Consider the following 22,408-nt stretch of genomic DNA (forward strand, 5'->3'; position numbering starts at 1 on the left):
AGCATTACACATTTGAATTTGTGCTTTTACTAGCTTTTCCTGTAAGTCCTTATTTTCTTTAGTTAAGTGGTCAGATAGGTATTGTACCTGCTGGACTAACTCATTTGATCCTAAACTAGGCCAGTTTAAGCACACTTCCTTTAACTTATCCCTCACCTGGGGGCATAACCCATCTATGAAAGCAGCTGAGAATCCACTCTTTCCGGTCCTTCGGTGGGCTCTGAGTACCCAGAATAAGCCTCAAAGGCTTCAGTGAGCCGATTTAAATATTCGTCTACAGGCTCATCTTCTTTCTGTATGACTGGTTTAATTTACGACCAATTAGGAGTAGGCGGGACTATTAGGGTGATAGCATCGACGATATGTTGCCTGACCATCTCAAACCCATTCTCCCCTTGTGTATTGTGCTTCGGTATTGGGGGTAGGAACATTAGCATGATCCCAGATTCATTTCATTAAATCAGCTGGGATGGCATATTGAAGGACTGCTCTAACCTCTTCTATGGTAGGATTTTGCAGACAAATATGTCCTGCCAGTACACACTGGAACTTTGCTGGGTTTGTACGGATGGGTGGGAGTGACTTAGTAATAGCTTGAAAGTCAACTGCTGACCATGCCCTTGGTACTACTACAGTTACAGGTTCTTGTGCGTTCCTGGCATGAGCTGGGTTAGGAACTTCTCTCAAGGGAAACAGTCTACCATCCTCTGATGACTCAGAATCTGAATCAGGGTTAAACTTATCAGGGCCAAAATAGCCATCATCCTCAGCTATTATGGCAGGAAACTGGCCAAAATGTTTCCTCCGATGTAAATGTGGCCTCCCTTTTTTCATGTACTGGGGCCTGGATCTGAAATACATTTGAGCCTTTGACTCCTTTTTATCCTGACTACGAGTTGCTATTTTTTTTTGCTTACCCTTTTCCTCGGTACCCGGCTCACCATACTGTTCACCCTCTGCCTGGTCTCCCTCAATACTAACTTGCCCACTTCTTTGCTGACTTGCACTCCCAGTCGTGGAGTCTACAATTTCTGCCTGAACCGGAAGAGTCCCTGGTGGGGGCTGATACTGTGGTGGAGCAGTAGGGGGTGGGGGAAACCAAGGATTATCATCTTCAGATGATTCAAGTATCTGTAGTTCACTTAATCCCTTTACCGGATATAACCCTTTAATGGGTGGTTCCTTTAGTCACGTACCATTTGCTACATCTAAATTACTCGCAGTATGTTGTAGTTCTTTTAATTGCTCTTTTAATTTTTTCTGATTATCTTTGAGACTACTAATTACCGAATCCTTTTCCCTTTCCTTTGCCTCTGACATCCAGTCATTGAAGGCTGCCCAACATAACCCTGGTATTTTTCTTCCCTTTTTTCTCAATTTTCCCTGCAAATTTGTCAGAATATTTTTATTAAAACTACCATTTTCTGGGAAGGCAAGATAATCATCGTTTTAGTAAGGGTGATCCACTAATTTAAAAACATGCAACTGTCCCGGGATACACGAAAAAACATATAACCAGCTGGTGTACCTCTTACTGGCTCTTTTATTGTTCCCACACTTGCTCCCATTGTCACGCAGAAAGCTATACTGTATTTTACAGGTTTAGCTAAGACGTTGTGTAAACGTCGTTTTCCTCACTCTCGTATCTTCTTTCACTCTTATGTCGCCAGTGTTTTGTTTTAACCCACACTCATACTGCACAATCAATAGCAGAAAAGAAATGCATGCCACTTACCTTAAAATGACTGAATGAAAGAAATCATGTCATTTCTGCATAGTTAAAAATACCAAATCTTTAAGGCAGACAGATGCAGAAAAATGAAAGAAACACCGCAGAAACAGAAAAATCTGTTGTGGGCCCTTTTATTAGCAGTATTTCGTTCAATTCCTGACTGCTGCAGCTTGTTCTCAATTCAGATCCGAGTAAATGGCACCAATTGTTAAGTTACACACTACCTTGAGAATGAAGACAAATACAATTCTTTCTCTCTTTCAGTGGTATTTATTAACTACAGTACACACGTGTGGGAGCCTCGTGGAAAAGCACCAGGGAGACTCCCAGAACAAAGGAATGCACAAGCTTATATACTGTTAATATTGCTGATGGTACAAAAATATAAAATGAACCAATTAGATCATTATACAAGACAATTAACCAATCAATGATTTACCTGTAAGCATAAAGCAGTTCACATCATTATATCTCTGGGCAGAGAAAGAAAATCGGATACACTTCCATATAAGGCATATTTCCTGCTTTCAAGCAGACAGAATATATAAAATATACATTTCTCAAGATCTTCAAACAAAAATTACCTCTTTCTCAATAATCCTATGTCCTCTATCAGATCACAATTCATTAGTTCTAAAAATGCAAACAGATTTTACACCACTAACATTTATATCTAGAATTCCTGCATATATTACAAAAATAAAAGAATTTAAGCAGTGGTTAGTGAATTAACTTAATTTCTTTATAGATATAAACTTCAGTTCAGAATTGAACATAGTAATGGTTTGGGATTCACTTAAAGCTTACATTTATGGGAAAGTGGTCAGTTGTTATAAAAATAGAATCAAGGAATGGAAATCAGAACTACAAGAACTACAAAGAAAACTCACATTATATAAATCCCAAAAGTCCCTTAATCTGATTGAAAACAAGAAGAAAATAGAAGACTTAAAAATAGAATGAAATATTAAATCATAAAACTAATTTAGCCATGGAAAGGTTAAAGATAAATTCTTATGCTACTGCTCCAAAACATTTACATAATTTATCTGTTAAAGTTAAAATGCAATCTAAAGCTAACTCTATTATTAATATCTTACATGAAGAAAAAGGTAAGAAAATGTGGGAAATAGGAGATATACTAGATGCTTTTAAGTCTCATTACAGAAATCATTATAAAAGTAAGAATACTAAAACAGTCATTAAAAAAGTTTATGAAAACAACTTAGCTTATATTAAAATAGGACCCTTCACTTCAGAGGCAATACAAATTACAAGAGGTACTAAACAGAGCTGTCCTATGTCACCCATTCTATTTGCATTGGCTATAGAGTTATTGGTTATATTAATACAAAATAACCTGAAGATAACAGGAATAAATATATCTGGACAATATAACTCTAAGATCATGCTCTTCACTGACTATATACTTCTTACACTATTGAATTCAAAAGGAGTCTTAGACGAACTAGATATTTTGATAGAGAAATTTCATAAGATCTCAGGACTTCATTTTAATAACCAGAAATCTAAGCATTTATTATTAAACAAAAAGAAGGATATACAAATAGACAAGAATCATATCATCAGTGAACAAGTAGCAACATTAAAATACCTGGGGATAGTTCTGAGTGAGAATATACAAGATATAATGAATATTAACTATAAAAGGGTCATGGATACAATAGATTCTCTGGTGCTCAAATATAATAACCTATTCATAGTTTTCGAAGATAGACTACAGCTGATCAAAATGGTTCTTCTTCCCAAAATTTGTATGTAGTGCAAGCTACTTTGTTAATTCCTGAGAAAGCATATCTTAAGAAAATAACAGCAATACTCCTAAAGTTCTTATGGTATCTTAAAAGAAATAAAATTGCATACACCCATCATATTAGACAATGGGATCAGGGAGGAATACATTTTCTGGACATTTAATTATATATCAGAGCTACTCTACTTAAAACTGTGATTGAATGGATTAATCCTAGTTATTTATCCAACTGGAAATTGTTACATACAACTATAATAATAAATGAAAACAAATTACTTAAAAATACTATTACTATGGGTAAGGATAATACATTATGGTACTCATTGACTTTAAATTTGCAATATAGTACAACTAAATTAACCAGATCAAATCTAATAAATCATTCATTTGATCACTTTAGGAAATTTGTAAATATGAATATGGATTTAAAGCTTTGGTTCACAACACTAATTCCCTTCAGTATTACTAAAAACATTCCAGATAGAATTCATAGGGACATAGTCATCTCTTGGGAACAGAAAAAATTGATTTGTTGGTTGCATTGTATAAAAAATCAACAAGTATTGGATATACAATATATGATGTCAACTTATAAATTGAATTCTCATGAATAGTTAATTCTTCAGAATATATTGACATACTCCAAGGATCTATGTAGGATAATAAATAATTCTTCTTTCTCAACTCCACCTAAATTCATAATCAGATTGTTTGGAATAATATATAATAACAAGAATATGGAAAATGGAACTTCATACTTATATAACCTAATAAAAAACTACAAAACATTACTCAAACCATCATATTGGCAGTTTATTACTAAAGGATATTTGATTCAATTAACCCCAAAAAATAAATCAAACATACTACTCTCAGTAAAATTGACCTCTTGTTCTTATTATTGGAGAACATTTACCTGGAAATTCCTCCATAGATCCTTTTTAACCCCAGATAAAGCTTCAAAAATCAATCCTTCTAGTAATGGGGTTTGTTGGAAACGACAACAGATTGATAAAGCTGACTGGTCTCACATTTTCTACGAATGTTTAAAAATCAAACCCTTTTGGGAAAATGTTAACAATTTTATGCAGGCGATTTATATAGATAATTTTGCCATGACCAAAGCTTTAATATTACTGAATGTGACTGAATGTTTTTATTTAAATAGAACTAACCTCTATGTACTTTGGACAATACTAGCTATAGCTAGGAAATGCATAAAAAAGAGATGGAGTTCTACCACAGTACCTAGCAGAGAAGAATTTTTGTGTTTGCTGAAGAAGACGGCCTTAATGGAAGTTAAAACCAAGGAATTAAGAATTTTTCCTATGCCATTAACTAATAATCCTTGGAAAAAAGTTTTAACATTGATTGACACTTTACAAATGGATTCAACCTCCTCTTGAAATAATTACTTCATAAGTTTAATTTAACTACTTCTGTATAACTTGTTATCATTCATTTTCATATGTCAGGCTGAATGTAAATTTGTATACAGTTAATTTATTAAGTAACATGATAGTATATTGTGATAAGTATTCATTATTGTTTATTTATATTCAAAATAAAAATTATCTGAGTAAAAAAATATATATATTTATAACTAGATCACTATAAGTATATGCACAGTCTAAATTCAAACAGATGATATTAATATTAGGAACAATATGAATACCCAACTATTAATAAGAAATTTGAAAAGAGCATCATGCAGGTTAGCTGGTCAAACAGTCATTACAGAATAAATAGTGGGTCTGAAAATTTTAAAGCTTGGCATTGGAAGTGTAGAGAGTTTAGCCAGGGGCAGAATATAAACAAAGCCAAGAGTCTTCTAGGTGTTGTTTCAAATGTAACTTGAAGGGCTGCAGGTTGTTAGTCTATCTCAGGGGGAAAAAGGGAAGGACTGCAACACTCCAGATCATACCTCTCAACCTGCAGACACTGAAAATAGGAGCAAAAGTCCCATGAAAAATAGGAACATCCAGATACATTTAATTACTATAAATTGTGAATACTAAATAGCATGAAACTCTTCCAGCTTCCAGTACAATCGTGAGATATTACTCAGAAACATGCATTTAAAAAAACACAGACTGATAAAAATGATGGAAAACTATAAGCACATTATCAGAGACAATGTAAAATCAGAAGATGTTAGTGAATTGTACAGCAAATTCTACCATACAATGTCATTTATTTTTGATCAGAAAAAGGGTGGTGTAAGATGTGTGTCCTCTTTCTTTATTGTTGCCACTAGTATGTTGGCCATGTAGTGCAGGCTTCTGTATAGTAGACAGCTTCAAAAATCATATGTGATAAGTGGGATTAAGAAATTGTGTGAAGGAGTAAATCAACAACCACACCAAACCTCTCACGTAGAGCAATGCACGGCCAACCAAACTACTAATACACACAATGGCCAGCAATGAATGTTCCAAATGATTTATTAGAAACGTGACATAGGATATAAAGATATATCCAGCTCCAAACCGGTTTCGGTTGCCCCTTCTTCAGTGGAGCATAGAAAATAAGGGAAAAAGCCAACAAATGCACCTGATACTATTTATAGTATCAATTAAACAAAAATCATCCAATCAAAATGCAATATAATGGTCTGATAAGACCTTAAAAACAGGAATGCAGTATAATGGTCTAATAAGACCTTAAACACCAAAGGTACAATATATGCCTTCAAAAATGGAAAAATAAATGTACACATGAGAGTCACAATGTAATACATGATTAGAAAAACTGCATATTAATAAAAATGCTGCATATTGATAAAAATAATATATAGCATCAAATAATGCATTCCCATGTGTATAAAATATATATGAAGACCAATGTATATTGGTATGGTAAGCAAGGTACAGTACCTATCTGAATAGACTAAAGATGGTCATTAATACCAGGGGGGAATAATGCACCCAAATGTACAATCCAATATTTTTCTTTTTGTGTCAAAATATTCTCCCATCCTTGTTGGTGACTTCTGTCACCAACTATCCGATCAATAATGGTGAACTTAAATTTGGCCGTTGGATGTTTAACTGTATGTTGGTAAAGGGCATTGGTGATTTTCTTATTTCTGATGTTGCTCCTATGTTCCCCAATTCTAATTTTTAAGGGCCGAGAGGTTTTTCCTACATAAAACGCGGAACATTGACAAGTGGCAAGATATATCACCCAACTCATCGAACAGTTCGCAAAAAACTTTAGATCATATACCTTGCTAGTATTGGCACTGCTAAAAGATTTCATTTTATTAATGTCAGTACATGACATACAATGTCCACAAGGAAAAGTACCAATCAATTCTTTGCCCGTCATAGTTAGTTGTTTATACCGGGCACCTCCACTACCATGATGTTTGAAATGTGAAAAAATAGAACTTAAAGTTTTGCCCCTTCTGTAAGAAAATTGGCAACGTGTCCCCAGATGTTGTCTGAGAATTTCATTAGCCATCAAGATATTCCAATTTCTGTCCACAACCCCTCTGATAATCTGATTATTTCTGCCATATGTAGTAACTAATCTCAAGACCGTATCACCTTTTTTGTTTTTCTCACGGTCCTGATATTCTAAAAGCTGGTTCCTAGTTAGTTTATCAGACCAATATTTGGCAGATCTGATATCAAAATCAGAATACCCTCTGTCAAGGAATCTATCCACAAGATCCGAACTACCTAGCTCATAATCCTTCTGACTGGAATTAATTCTTTTGATACGGCGAAACTGTGATTTAGGGATGTTCCGGACAGTGTGGCGGGGATGCATGCTTGAGGCATGTAGCAATGTATTGTATTCAGGATATTTCCTGTATATTTTGGTGCCTAGTGTGTTATCAGGCTTTCTATACACATTAACATCCAAAAATTCAATGGTGGTCCTATTACTATTGACTGTAAATTCAATGCCCCAAATGTTGCTGTTCAAATACTCCACAAATTCTTTAAGATATTCCGTATCTGCCCGCCACACCATCCAACAATCATCAAGATATCTACGCCAGATATCCATTTCTACAATGTAAATGTTATGAGCAGTGTCATATATCAGATATTCCTCCAAATAGGCCATAAAAAGGTCTGCATATATAGGGGCAAATGATGCCCCCATTGCAGTGCCTTGTAACTGCCAATAGCATTCGCCTTGAAAAAAGAATATATTTTTATTCAGAACATGCTCACACATACAAATCAAAAGTGTATTGAATCCAGGAGGATATAAATTAGATTTTTCAAGCCAAAACTGTAGTGCTTGAAGACCCGCCCAATGTGGGATACTGGTGTATAATGATTTTACATCTAATGTACAAAGCAACCAGTCCGATTCAATTTCAGTCTCTGCTATAATTTGTAAAAATTGTGTGGTGTCCTTGATTCTGGCTCTCACATGGACAAGCAATGGTTTCAAATATTCTGTCAAAAAGGCTGAAAGTGGTTCCGTTAATGAACCATGACCAGACACAATAGGTCGGCCAGGTGGGTAGGTCAAAGATTTATGTATTTTAGGAAGTAAATAAAGTATCTGTTTATTTGGATCTTTAACCGTCAAATGTTTGACAATGGTAGTAGATAAAATGCCATTCTCAACTGCACTACTCAGGAAATTATCTATCTCTGTTTTAAAAGTAGTAGTGGGATCAATGTCCATTTTCATATAGCATTTTTTATCAGATAACTGTCGTAACCCTTCCTGTGTGTAGTAATCCATATCCAAAACCACTACAGCCCCACCTTTGTCTGCCTTAACAATTGCTATATCATTATTATTTTTCAATTCTTCAAGCGCCTGTCTTTCAGTCTCATGAATATTATCTTTAAGAATGTTGAAGCCATAAGGTGGAAAATGTAAGTCCCTAAGTACAGCCTGTTGAAAAGCTGTAACATGCGTATTAGCAGGGGGTTGGAATGTAGATTTAAGGAACCTAAACTCAGTAGATCTTTGAGCTGTACTATTAACACTATCAGAAAAAAATATCTTTAAATTCAAACAGCGGCAAAATTCCAAAACATCATTGACTGTTTGGTATTGATCACAAAAGAAACCAGGTACAAACCCTAAGCCTTTATTAAGGATTGCTTCTTGTTCCAGAGTGAGTTCAACTTTAGACAAATTAAGGACATTATGAAATGCAGTTTCATCTATTTTAGAAAGGCTTGAACTATTCCATCCATTGATTCCAAATCCGGACCTATTACGGTGTTTCCTCCCCCCGCGTCATTTCTTCTTACCCCAAAAGGGGTAGGTATATTACTTCTTTTTTTATAAGGTGAGTGGTCAGATGTAATACCCTCACTGTCAGTGGGGGAAGACTCATCACCCGAGGTACTGGTATATGTCTGCTCTTTATTTTTAAGAATTGGTCTAGGTCGTTTCCTTGCTCTGGCACCGCCTTTACCCATAGTCATGTCCTTAAATCTGACTGACTTTTGAAGTTCAAAAGGGCGTCCCCTAGCATAGTCATTGACGTCCCGATTAAACTTTTTGACTTTTCTATCTTTCGTCAGTTTGTCATACTGGGTCAGTTCCCTAGATAAATTGGCTACCAAGTTACCATAATTACTGTTAGATTCAAATTGTTTGCAAATCCTACTGAGATCTCTAATCTCAGCAATATTAGAGTCTATTGTCCTTTCATAATAATCTGACAGTATTTGTACAAACTTCATAGATCCTTCTTGAGCTGCCTCAAACCACTCATTGGTCAACCTCTCTTCAGATCTGCTGACCATGGGTTTTAACTTAATTCTAAGTCCACGTTGTACAAGTTTTTTGTGTAAATAGGCCTTAAAAAGACGTAAATGCCAAATGTTTGCTCTTAGCCCTTTAAGGGCTTTCTCTAGATTGAAAAAGGCAGATTGACAACCATTATTTGAAGGGGCAGCCTGTTGGTCAGTGATATTGTTGCTTGGGATAGATTCCAGTCCAAAGACTTGGATATCCTCCCTATCAGCACACATACCCTGCAATATACTGTCCAGATTCATAATGAACCAACCCAGTGTGGCAAATTGGAGAATATTGCGGTGTCAGAACAAAAAAAGAACCCAAAGAAGAGACCTATCCAAAAATAAAAAAAGTGATATAAATCCAATTAGTAATAAATATAGAATACCAGTATCTCAGGGGAAGTAACAGATAATCAATATCCAAATATATCATAAAACAGTGTTGCACCAGAAATAGGCTATATATAAGAATTCCTATCCTCCCTTTAGGTCATGAATGTATAGCCTTAAATGACCAAAGCAGTGGCCGGATAATAATAGTTGTAAAAATAATATTAGACCCACTGTACAGAAAAATATTTCTGAACACAACCATTCACTAGATAATATACAAAATGTAATAAGTTTGATTGGTTGGTATTGACTAATAATACAATCAGCCCGAAAACAGTTGTATAAATACCAGTATTATGACCAATATCAAAATCAGCCATCAATTTGGTATGTCCACCAAATGGTTACATAAACCTGAAATACAAAGAACATATTAGGAAAATTCCTACATAGATAATGACATCCTTAGCACATAGGAGGTGTGGCCAAACACATAGTGGTATAATAATACAAATATGAATATTGTCCTCTACCTGTTAACTATCTTAACCACCTAAAAATGAAATGAAGTCCAAATGTATTGGATGTAATAAGTTAGATTACTTATTGTTGTCTAGTAGTTAAATCAGCCCAAAACAGCTGTATAAATACCAATATTATGACAAATGTCTGAATCAATCCTCAATTTTGTATGTCCACTACCCCAATAGCCAGTATATGGAGTATCAGATGATGGTCAATAGTATTTATAAGAATTACTTGACATACTGTATTGATACCTGTATAATGTGAATGGTATCTTCAATATCAGATTGTATCAAAAAAACCCATATATCCTACTAGAATAGTAAATGTGAATATTGGGTACTTGCATACATCAAATAAGCCCCTTCAACATCATAAATCATAGATATATGAGGTCCCTTGGGTTATATAACATGACCAAAAGACATTAATCAAGAAGCTATAAGCTAGTTGAATGCGTTACAAAGATGACCTAAAACAGGCCTTCAATAGTGTTACCACATGTACCCGAAAGTAATCAGTAATATGGAAACACCGCAGCTTAGTCCAAATATATCTAAATACATCCAGTTAGAAAACTAGGCCCATACAATACATGGAAACCAATGAGATAAATAGCTCCTAAAAGCAGATAATAGCATATAAATGTCTAAAGAAATATGTGCAATGTTATTCTGATCCCCTGTAATGTCAAACATAAGAGATCTAAAACAGACTTCCATCTATTTTGCAGCCACAGATGCCTTGTTTCCCACTAAATTTGGTAGTCGCCACAAAATGGATCCCCAATCCTAATGGTATATAACGTAGGCAAGCCAAGACGGCAACTTTTGCATAAAAATGCTCACCTAATCCATTGGCACTCCAAAAAGTATAGAAATGTGGCCAAAATACACTGTCGCCTAATGATCAAAACATGTTTAAAAGTTACCAAAGGTTACAATTGCACATTTAACAAAATGCAAAGATATGCTAAATCAGTCACTATTTTTCGCACATAGCGCCCATCATGGTTCCATGCTAATAAAGCACTGTGCTTAAATCCCAAAAGTTACTGCAATGTAGTTCCCAAAAAAATATATAATCCATTCGACACAGTCACACCCAACGACCAAAGCGTGCCAGCTCTCAACACAGAAATTGTCAAACGTTTCTAATAAATCATTTGGAACATTCATTGCTGGCCGTTGTGTGTATAAGGAGTAAATCAAGCCAGAAAATAGGGATGTACCTCCAAAAATACGGGCATCCTAAATCAGGCCGGAAAATAGGAATGTTTCTTCAAAACAGAGACAATTAAGATGTCTGCTCTGGATACAAGATGAATGTAAGTTGTGACCTGCAATATTGTTAGATGTGTTTGGAAGCAGTAGCAATCTGTCAATACACCTGTGTGGGGTTTAATGTTGGATACTATTCCTAAGTGTTAGGCATTTTTCTACTTCAAAAATGAGATTATATATGGTTATTATTTGTCAGCATGTCAAATAGTGGGGTAATTCTGCCCAGTTTAACAGTTTCAGCAAAGTGGTGATTGGATCTATAAGGCATAGCTGCAGTGAGGCTAGTTATTTTCTTGTGATATTTCTTGCATGATATTTGGGTAGCTTGCAGGTTGACAGCTTATGGTAGCTGCATACAGAAAAAAAGCAGAGGCAATGGCTTGCCTGGCCTGGTCAGTCAGATATGGTTTAACTCTATAGGGTGCCAATTATAACAACGATAATGTGGTGGGCAAATTTCAATAATGATGTCTAGGAGAATGAGTTGAGTTATGATTTCAGTTTGGATGTGGTCAGAAGTTACGGTGAAGAGAGTTTTTGGTCAAAGTACCGTTCAGGCATAAATAAAATAACTTTGGCTTTCATAGGGTTTACTAGTAGTTGGGAGTTTTTGGAGCCGAGCCACGTTTCAATGGAAGTGAGGGGTTGCTAAGTTTGGGTTTTTAAGTTGTGCTAGGTTTTTGACAATGCAAATGTGCTAAATCAACAGCATACTAAATTAGGGCAGCCAATCTGCTTGCTGTGTGTAGGTAATATATTGAATAGCAAGGGACCAAGAATAGACCCTTAGGGTACTACTGTGTACTCTGACAGAAAGGGAGAGATGTCATTCTGTCATTGTACAGCTGCAGTCTATTTCTAAGGCAACTGTTGTATTAATTCCTAGAGAAATGTTTGGGAAGTCATTTTCAATGGGAAATGGTGTCAAAAGCTTTTGACAGGTTAAGGAAAAGTGCTGATACTAAATTTCCTGCATTCCTATTCCTGCAGACAGTATTGTAGAACTTGTTCAGGAGAAACAGGATATCCAAAAACAATCTATGGCAGTTTCTCAAGCATGTAAAATAACTATGCTTCTTTGTCTGAAGTTGCCCAAGAATGTTAGTTTACTGTTTTCTTTTGGTAGAAAGTTTGTCTAGTAAGAATACAGTTAAATAAATAGAAGCATTACTGAACTCCTACTGAAATGCAGCAGTGTGCAGGGTTTAAAACTAGGTATCATAGTTTCTGGGGTTAACTGCTTGAGTTTCAAGTTACTAACAGTATGCACACACAGTGCACCCACATTAATGGATGGAGAGCACTGCTTTTTGCTACATCAAAAACTAAGCATATGAGTTCTGGGTGACATAAATTGAAAGGTGAATATTTAATACAGTACAGAGTGATTGAAACTGTATATTTGTAGATCTGGGTATATGGGTAGATCCAACTCTGTGCTTTTCTAATCATATTAACCAACTGATTAATGATGCTTATAGAACTATAGGTTGTATAAAACATTTATAAAGTCTAGGAAATCAGAAATGATGAAGTCATTGTTTGTTACATTAGACCCAAATTTGAGTATGGAATAACAACATGGAAACCTTATAAGAAACCAAGCATGAGTAAACTGGAAAGAGTACAGCAGAAATATACCAAGAACATGCATAGATGTGAACATTTTAAGTTATCATGAAAGGCTAAAATATCTGAACTTGTACAGTGTTTCTTATAGATATCTAAGAGGTGATCTTACTCAGCTGTATAGGGCACTTAGAGACAAGTACCTCTGGGAATGCTTGGAGTTATCAAAAACTATGTAGAAGATTCAATATGAATTAGAAGTGTAGTAACTGATTCTCTAAAAGAGCAGCTGATTCATGGAACAGATTATCTTATTACATTAAAGCATCGACTAGTTTAGATATTTTTAAGAACAACCCGGACACTTATTATGGGAGCAAGTGTTTTGGTACATTGGCAGGCTAGAAGGACATTAATGCTAGAGCCTGAAATATTTGTGTGTATGTCTGTGTTAATGTTTTGCTTTTCATCAGTACTTTGAACACTCAGGAAGAGCTATTATAAACTCACCCCCCCCCCCAGTGGCCAGGTAGAAGGGAACCTATTTTTAAGCAAGGTAAAGTGTAGTACACATGTAAGTAATAGCTGCACTCTACGGCTAGCAGCAGGTCATCTGAAAACACTTTGACCCAAGCCCCAGGACAAGAGTTTGAAAAATGTATGATAACAACTCTTCATGGAACACAATCATCTCTATCATTTGATCTATAAGCCAGTTATATGTGGTACTAGACGGCATATATATCAAGCAGTCACGGCAGAAGTTAAGGCTATGAGCAATTAAAAAGTCGTTTTCTGTTGCTTAGGGTTTGATTTGCTCAGTCTTTATTTGCCTACCCTGTGACTCTAAGAAAATCAGTTAACCAAACAGTGCTCCTGAGGAAAGTCTGAAAAGGTCCCTGTGGATCAGTCCTCTACCTTGGCTGACAAATAGAAATAAGTCAGAAAGCAATTTCTCTCTTCCCCTCTCTCTATATATAAATTATATATAATTTATATAACGTGTGTATGTATGTGTAAGTATATATAATGAGAGTGGGAGCACATTTGTCAGTTTAAACATAAATCAACTAGCATTTCATTGACTCATTCTATCAATTCACAAACTGTCAAATCACTAAATGAACATTACCACACTTCTTTGAAGGCAAGCCGTGTTCTCCCACTTCCTTACTGTTGATGAATTAGGGCAATCTATGACTGACAAGTCATGAAACAACCAAAAATGGCTCTACTGTCTCACCTGTGACCATTTATGTGTTGTGTGTGTCTCTAGGAATGAAGAAGGAAAATAAAAAGGCTCCAGTACTTCAATTTGTAAAACATTTATTTGGAAACTCCAAAACAAGAAGTACTAACTGGCTTGACTTTTCAGCCTCCTCGGTGAAATCCAACTAATGCTGAAGAAACACACCTGTTCTGAGTTCTGAGACAAGAAAATAAAGGAATACAAGCAAGCTTTATTAAGTATTTTAAATTCAGTGTCAGTTAAAATTGAAGAAATATTAACAATCAAAAAATCTGAAGTAAAACACCATTTATTTTTTCATTAATTTCAGTGATGAGATTATTAGAGTGTTGTCTAACGTATTGTTTCCTATTACCACATCTAAAGGATGAGTAGACTGGCATATTATTGACTACTGTATAAACCTGGATTAATCATATTCTACTTTTGGATGTTAGCACAAAATGTGTCACCGGATGAAGTCTTTTGCTTATCCTCAGTTTTTATTTAGTCATTTTAATTTGCTTACTGTGTAGCAAAATATACAGGATGCAAGCAGATTAGCTTGTTGATAATGAAGGTTCTTTCCTTACTAACAGTTATAAGATAAAACTATTTTCTTGCCCTTATTTTAAACAAGTAAATGAATTTGTCTTAAGATGAATTTGCTCAGTCACTTGATTAATGTGTTAGTATAACAACGTATTCTTTTCATTATCCTGTCACTAATACTGCATACTTATATGCATTCAGGTATGATTTGGAGTTTCTTGCAGAGCTACAACTGATGCCTTAAGGTCCATAAAAAATATCTGAAGTTTAGAAGGATTAGTCAGGCTGTTTACTTTTCATGTAATAAAACATCCATTGTCAAGTGAAAAAATAACCTTATTGATACTTTCTATGCATATTCTCACTGATAGTATGTATGTATTCAAAAGAAATGTGTCAAAATATATTCAGAGTACAACTAAAAAAAAAAGAATTAAAGAAAACAAGCAAAGCCAATAAGTGCTATACCCACTTTTATACAGCTGCCCTGCTATCAACAAAAAAGTGTCCAATTGCTCCATCTCTGACCATTAATACCTCTTATTTTGCAGTGCTTAATCTCAATGGCATACTCTCTGTCATACGTCCTTACGAATGCAGATCTGTATATGTTTAGTTTACATTCTTTGCATTTTTACAACTCATACATATATTTTAAAACAAACACTCTACATTTTCAAAATAAGTAACTGCAAAATGCCATCAGTATCCCACCATCATCTTCCCCACTTTATCTCCATATTCTCAGGGCTGGATATACCAAACCCACACTTACTGGCTGCAGTCAAAATTTAGTCCACTAGACTTCAAAGTACATTCATGTCAGAAAAATATGTATTAATGTATGTGCTTAATGCTAATTAGAGACTAAATAAGTTAACATGTTTTTCATTCTATTTTATATGCACTGTTTTATATACAGTTGAGTTTCATATGAGACTGAAAAGATGCTTTTTGAAACTGCAGTGTGCTTTCTGAAACTTGCAAGATGCCAACTGGCCTAGTAATTGCTAGCACAGCAATATTATTGTTTATGCCTTTTGGAAATGTACTTGAGAAGCAGGTGATTATCTGCTAGGTCAGGAAGAAATGAATGAACAATGCTATATTCTGTAAATGTAATGATTTTAAACAATCAGCTCTGTTCGAAGTATGAGAACATACACAGCTGCAGAAGTTAGAGATAACATAGACAAAGGACTGTTAGAAAAATGAACTGCAATGTATACTTGCTTTGTGCTCGAATTAGCCATAGTGCCTTGAATGGTAACATTGCATATATCTAACCAGTGGTAGCCAAGGCCACGTTGTTTTTCTTAGGACGTTTCTCATAAAAATTGATAGTACCAGCAGAATATTGTAAAAACAATCACTACAAAATGATGATGACAAAACTTGTGATTCACTACATCAGCTTGGTAGGCAATGTCTTATTAGAAAGTGTATAAAAATGTCTGCATTTCCTGATTCTAGTTAGACAAACTCTGTATTAGCACGTTTTTGTCTCCTTGCTGAAAGATTAAAGTGCCTTAACCTGAACCTACTGTGTTTTGATAATTTTTAAAGTATATTTTCCTTTGACAGTTTTGGTCCTTCAGACCGGAAAGTATCTCTCACTCTAGGCTCAGGTCAGAATTGGGCCCGGTGGCATGTACCCGTACGGAGAAGTGGCCACATCGGCTCTTCTGTCTTGAAAAACCTCCGACTGAATTGTCGTTCGAAAGAGGCCAGCCACTGTTTCTGATCTGGGATTGGAGGACGAGTCAATGTTCAGGTGGATCAACACACGGAGGGTCAGGTAAGGAGGAATTTACCTTATTTCTGTTTTAGATCAGGGACTTGTTACAGTATTGTTTTGTCAGGGAGATTTACATGTGCAGATCAGGGACAAAAAGATTGCTGTCTTGTTATAGATCAGGGAAACAGAATAGGTAGGCAGTTATTCTAGATAAACTGTGAAAAGGTGTAAAATCATGGTACCACATGATAAGAAGGGTTACGTAACAATTTCTAACTTAGCTAAGGCAACATGGGAAATCAGTGCATGAAAAGTTCCCGAGACCCGCCCTTAACCGATAATGTTAAGTATTATACAAAATGGGTTGATAAATACAAATTTGATGGTAATTTAGATAAACCTTCACTTATTAAACTTGTTAGACAACTTAAAACAGACGCAAAAGATCAGCTAAAAAAGCAACGACAATTAGGAGTTCCTCAGGCACACAGGTGGCTTGAGGAAGCAAACCGCAGGGAACAAAAGATTAAAAATTCAAAAGCAATGTTCTTAGATAAAGAAGACAATAACTTGGTAATAGCAACAGCTCCTCCTCCACCCCCTCCGCTTCCCTTACCAGAATATGAAGCGAGTGGACAAGCTGATCCACTTCCGCTATACCCAGGTGTTCCTGCAAAACCAAAACCGTTTGTTAGAGATCCTATCGAGACCAGGTCTCGAATACACAACTTAAGAGGGGATATTGAATTATATGAAATGAATAGAAATTCACAAGCTATGAGTGAAGAAGAGATATGTCCACTCATAGAAGTACCAAATCCGCAGGCAGGACAGGATCCAGCTCTTCTAGTATATAGACCGTGAACACTGGAAGACATCCGGAAAGCCACAGAGGGAATTCCCCATCCAAAAGTTAATTTTAGAAAATTCTTAGAAGACTTACAGGGCATGAGGTTAAGTTACCATTTGAATGGAAAGGAAGTAGAGAAAGTAGTTAGACAAATCGTAGGTCCAGATTGGCACATGATCAGTGGCAACTGGAATCCCCGCGACGCAGAGCTTAGACCACTCCCACATAGTAACGTAGAACTGGACAACAGAGTAAAAGGTCTGACAGACCAAATCTTTGAGAAATGGAAGCCTAGGGCTGATTGGACTTACATTAATCAATGCATACAACAAGAAGGTGAAACTGTTGATAGATATTATGCCAGATTATTAGAATGTTTTAATAACCATTGTGGAATGCAGGTACCTGAAGACCAAACACATGATTCCCCATATGAGCAACAGCTAAAGAATGCATTTTTAAAAGGCAGTATTGCACCCATTAGCAACTTTATTACAAAGCACATGGTAGATCATCGTACAAGTAGATTACTGTCATTACTTGAATATGCAAGACATGCCGAAAGGCATTTTAATAGCAAAAAGAAAACGAAAGCTCAAGTATTTGCAGTAGAAGACAGATCAGAAGTCTTTGTAGTACAAACTGGAAAGAAGGGTAAGAAAAATACCCAGGGAAACAAACAATCTGATAAACGATCAGAAGACTTTGAGGAGAGAAAGAAAAGGGGTGAATGTTTCAAATGCGGGAAAAAGGGACATTTAGCAAGGGATTGCAGGCAAAATAAGAAGGTAATCACGGAAGATAAGGAGGGTGAGGAATGACTATATGACAGTCAAGAATCACTGGATAGGAATAAACGAGAAAAGACAAATGCAAATGTGATAGAAAGGGTAGAGGATGTGACAGAAGAAATAGAGGATGTACATGAATTCATAGATAATGAAGAAAATGAAATTTTGGACTTAGCATTATTGAGCTTAGAGCTCTACTTGGCAGACACAAAACCGGAAGTTACACTTCTGGTAGAGGGGAGGGAAGTCAAATTCCTGTGTGACTCAGGGGCTTCACGGACCTTGATACATCCTTCCAAACTACCAGAAAATTTGGAATCACTTGACTATATATTAGTGAAAGCAGCTAATGGACAGCTGTATCGGGAGCCACTTTCCCACAACATAGCAATAACTGACCCAGTTTCAGGAATGACCCAGAAAAGCAAAATTGTTGTTTCCGCAAAATGCCCAGTGAATCTCTTGGGCACTTAATGCAGATATTTGGCATAGCCATAGTTCCAAATATGCAGGGTATGGAAGCACAGCGACAAATGGATACTTTTGTAGTGTGACCGTAGGGTGAAACACTTTATTGGTACAGCCAGGACTTAGTTACGACTGGTCCAGTAACTGAAGAACTGATGAACGTAGCCATCAGTAAATCCCCCTCCCTTGACACTGATAAACAGCATTTGTTGCATTGTACTCTATATTACTGTAACAGACCAGGACCTGATAAAGAATATGAGCAAGAACTGTTTAGAAACCATGCTAATAGGTTAGTATTACGAAACTTGTACTGGGACACAGAAGGAAACAGTGTAGTAAGCTGTTCATTACCCCAGGAATTCCTAGCACTTTACAAATCTAATCGATTACCACATGTAAGTTTAACTAAAGATAGAAATTTGAAGTGGGCAGACCTAGGAGAAAAAGTCACAAGGTGGGAAAAACAGACAGAGTTAGAACTCTCTGAACAAGGAGTACAAAAGCAGAAATTAAATTGGATAACACAGACACACCCAGCTGTGCACTCACAAGCAAGTGAGGATAGCTGAGTAGCACTCTTACTAGAGGAAGAGGAAAAAGCCTTACGAGACATACCAGAGACTCTCTGGTCAACAGGGAAATCAGGTGTAGGACTTATTCGTACAGCAGGACCAGTTACTATCACGCCAAAATCAGCATTTACACCTCAAAAGAGACAGTATCCCTTAAGAAAGGACGCAGAAATAGGAATCAAACCTATAATAGCAGCCTTACTTAAGGAAGGAGTCTTAATAGAATCTCCTGATTCACCGTGTAATACACCCTTATTTCCTGTTAGGAAAGCAAATGGAGAATGGCGTATGGTCCAAGATTTACAAGCTGTAAATGACACAGTTATACCTAGGGCACCTACTGTGCCAGATCCACACACTTTGTTGAATGATTTGAAACCTCAACAGAAGTATTTTTCTGTGGTAGATATTAGCAATGCATTTTTCTCAATACCAATAGACCTTGACAGCCAATATTGGTTTGCATTTACATTTCAGGGGAAACGGTATACATATACGAGACTACCATAGGGATATTGTGAAAGTCCAACAATATTCGCACAAGAAATGGCAAGTAACCTGGCGGGATTTATCCCATCGAAAGGCAGTCAGATTTTACTTTATGTAGACGACATTCTGCTGGCAGCCCCCACCCAGCAAGAATGCAGAGAGGATACCATAGCATTATTACAATTTTTAGCCACTCAAGGACACAAGATAAACAAAAACAAACTGCAACTTTGGAAAAAACAGGTCAAATACCTGGGATATGTAATATCCAAAGAAGGCAGAATATTAGATGAAGACAGAAAAACAGCAATATTACAAGCACCTAAACCAACTACCAAGAAGGAAATGATGTCCTTCCTGGGTACTACTAACTTTTGTCGGAGTTGGATTCCAAACTATGCTTTGGAATCTGCTCTGCTGACTAACTTGATATTCAAAAAGCCGATGGCAGCACAAGATTTATTACAGTGGACACCAGAAGCAGAATCAGCTTTCTGCAAACTGAAACAATTGATAGCTTCTTCCTTAGTTTTAGAATTACCAAACTATCATAAGCGATTTTTCCAAACTATAGACTGTAAGCAAGGTTATATGACATCAGTGTTAACACAACAGCATGGGGACAAACAATGCCCTATAGCTTACTATTCATCACAGCTAGACCCAGTGGTGCGATCCTTGCCCCACTGTGTACAAGCAGTAGTCACAGCTGCAATGGCAGTGCAGGCTTCAGCCTCAGTAGTATTGTTCCACCCTCTCACATTGAGAGTGCCTCATGCAGTCGCGATTATTTTACTGCAAGAAAAAGTAGCATATCTTTCTCCTGCTAGACATCTTTCCTGTATGACTATACTGTTGAGCCAACCTCATATGACAATTGAACGATGCACAACTTTGAATCCGTCAACCTTGCTCTCGACCCCTGCAGATGGCAAACCACACTGCTGCCTGCAGGAGATTGAGCAAAAGACACTACCTAGAAAAGATCTCACAGATGTTCCCTTGGATGATGCCGAGGTGACATACTATGTGGATGGCTTGTGCAGGAGGGGTCCTACAGGACAGAATCTAGTGGGGTATGCAGTAGTTTCTGATACCGAGATTTTAGAAGCAAAGTCTTTACCACACAACTTATCTGCACAAGCAGCAGAATTGATTGCCTTGACAAGGGCATGTACCTTAGCAAAAGGTAAGAAAGTGAACATTTTTACTGACAGTCAGTATGCTTTTTCTACTGTACATGTTTTTGCGCAGCAGTGGAAAAATAGAGGAATGATAACATCTACTGGTAAACCAATTAACCATGCGCAATTTATTTTAGACTTGTTAGACTCTATTCAGTTACCTCAGAAAGTAGCTATTTGCAAATGCGTAGCTCATACCAAGCAACAGGATAGAATTTCAAAAGGTAATGCGAGGGCTGATACAGCTGCAAAACAAGCAGCTTCAGCTTCAGAAGTTTTTCTTTTGAGTGAGGAATTACAACCATCTGAGATTTTAGACTTAGAAATGTTAAAAACAATGCAGACACTTACTACAAATGTAGAAAAACAGAAGTGGATAAAACGAGGAGCAATCCTTGAGAAGGGACTGTACATCTCCAAAGAAAACAAACCGATGTTACCATCTAACTTGTTTAGATATGCAGCTTTGTTGAGCCATGGGCAGTACCATGTCTCAACAGGGGGGATGGTACAGTTAGTAAATCGAGTGTTTACGACATATGGATTTACAAACTACACAAAAAATTTTTGTGCAGCATGCCATATTTGTAACAAGCATCATGCACAAGGGGCATTGAAACCTAAGCAAGGGAGTTTCCCTATACCACCGTATCCGTTCCATACTATTTGTATGGATTTTATAGAACTGAACAAATGCGAAAATAAGAAGTACTGCCTTGTCATTATAGATATGTTTTCCAAATGGGTGGAAGTTTTTCCAACTAAAAATCCAGATGCAGCTACTGTTGCAAAAGTCCTCGTTAAAGAAATTATTCCTAGATTTGGCATACCAGAAAATATTTATAGTGACAATGGCACACACTTTGTAAATCAAACTATACAACAACTTAGCCGTTATTTCGGGATTTCTCTGAAAAATCATTGTGCATACCACCCCCAACCTGCAGGATTAGTAGAGAGGCATAATGGGGTTTTGAAAAACAAGCTTAGAAAATTGATTAGTGAGACACAAAAGAACTGGGTGCACTGTTTACCTCTGGCACTGTTGAGCATGAGAACTGTTCCAAATGCAAAAGGGTTAACTCCTTTTGAAGTTCTATTTGGGAGGGCATATTATACACCTCAATGGAAACCTCTCATGCCTGCAGAGCAGGAGGCTGACAGTTCACTTGCAGGGTATATGAGGCGATTTTTGCATAACAAACTTTTGCAGTTGAATTCTGTTTCAGATAAAGAGCAAACAAGACCATCGGAAGCAGCAGTAGCCCCAGGGGCATGGGTCTGGATGAAGGTGGTAAAGAGAAAAAACTGGAGTTCTCCGAAGTGGAAAGGGCCGTACTAGGTACTATTGTTGACACCCACTGCAGTCAAGATCGCGGAGCGAGCGTCCTGGGTTCATTTGACACACTGTAAACTGGTTAAGAACTTTGAATTGGACAAAAACCTTGTTACTGTTGTACAACGAGAACAAAATGACCAGGTATAGAGCAAACAGAGATACAGAACAACCTCAGAAAACTTGCATGATTATTCTGGTAGCTATACTGATAACATTGATCTTTTTGTTGTGGCCTTTCCTTTT

This window comes from Protopterus annectens, chromosome 10.part0, assembly GCF_019279795.1.
Source record: "Protopterus annectens isolate FY-2018-M chromosome 10.part0, PAN1.0, whole genome shotgun sequence".
Lineage (NCBI taxonomy): Eukaryota > Metazoa > Chordata > Ceratodontiformes > Protopteridae > Protopterus > Protopterus annectens.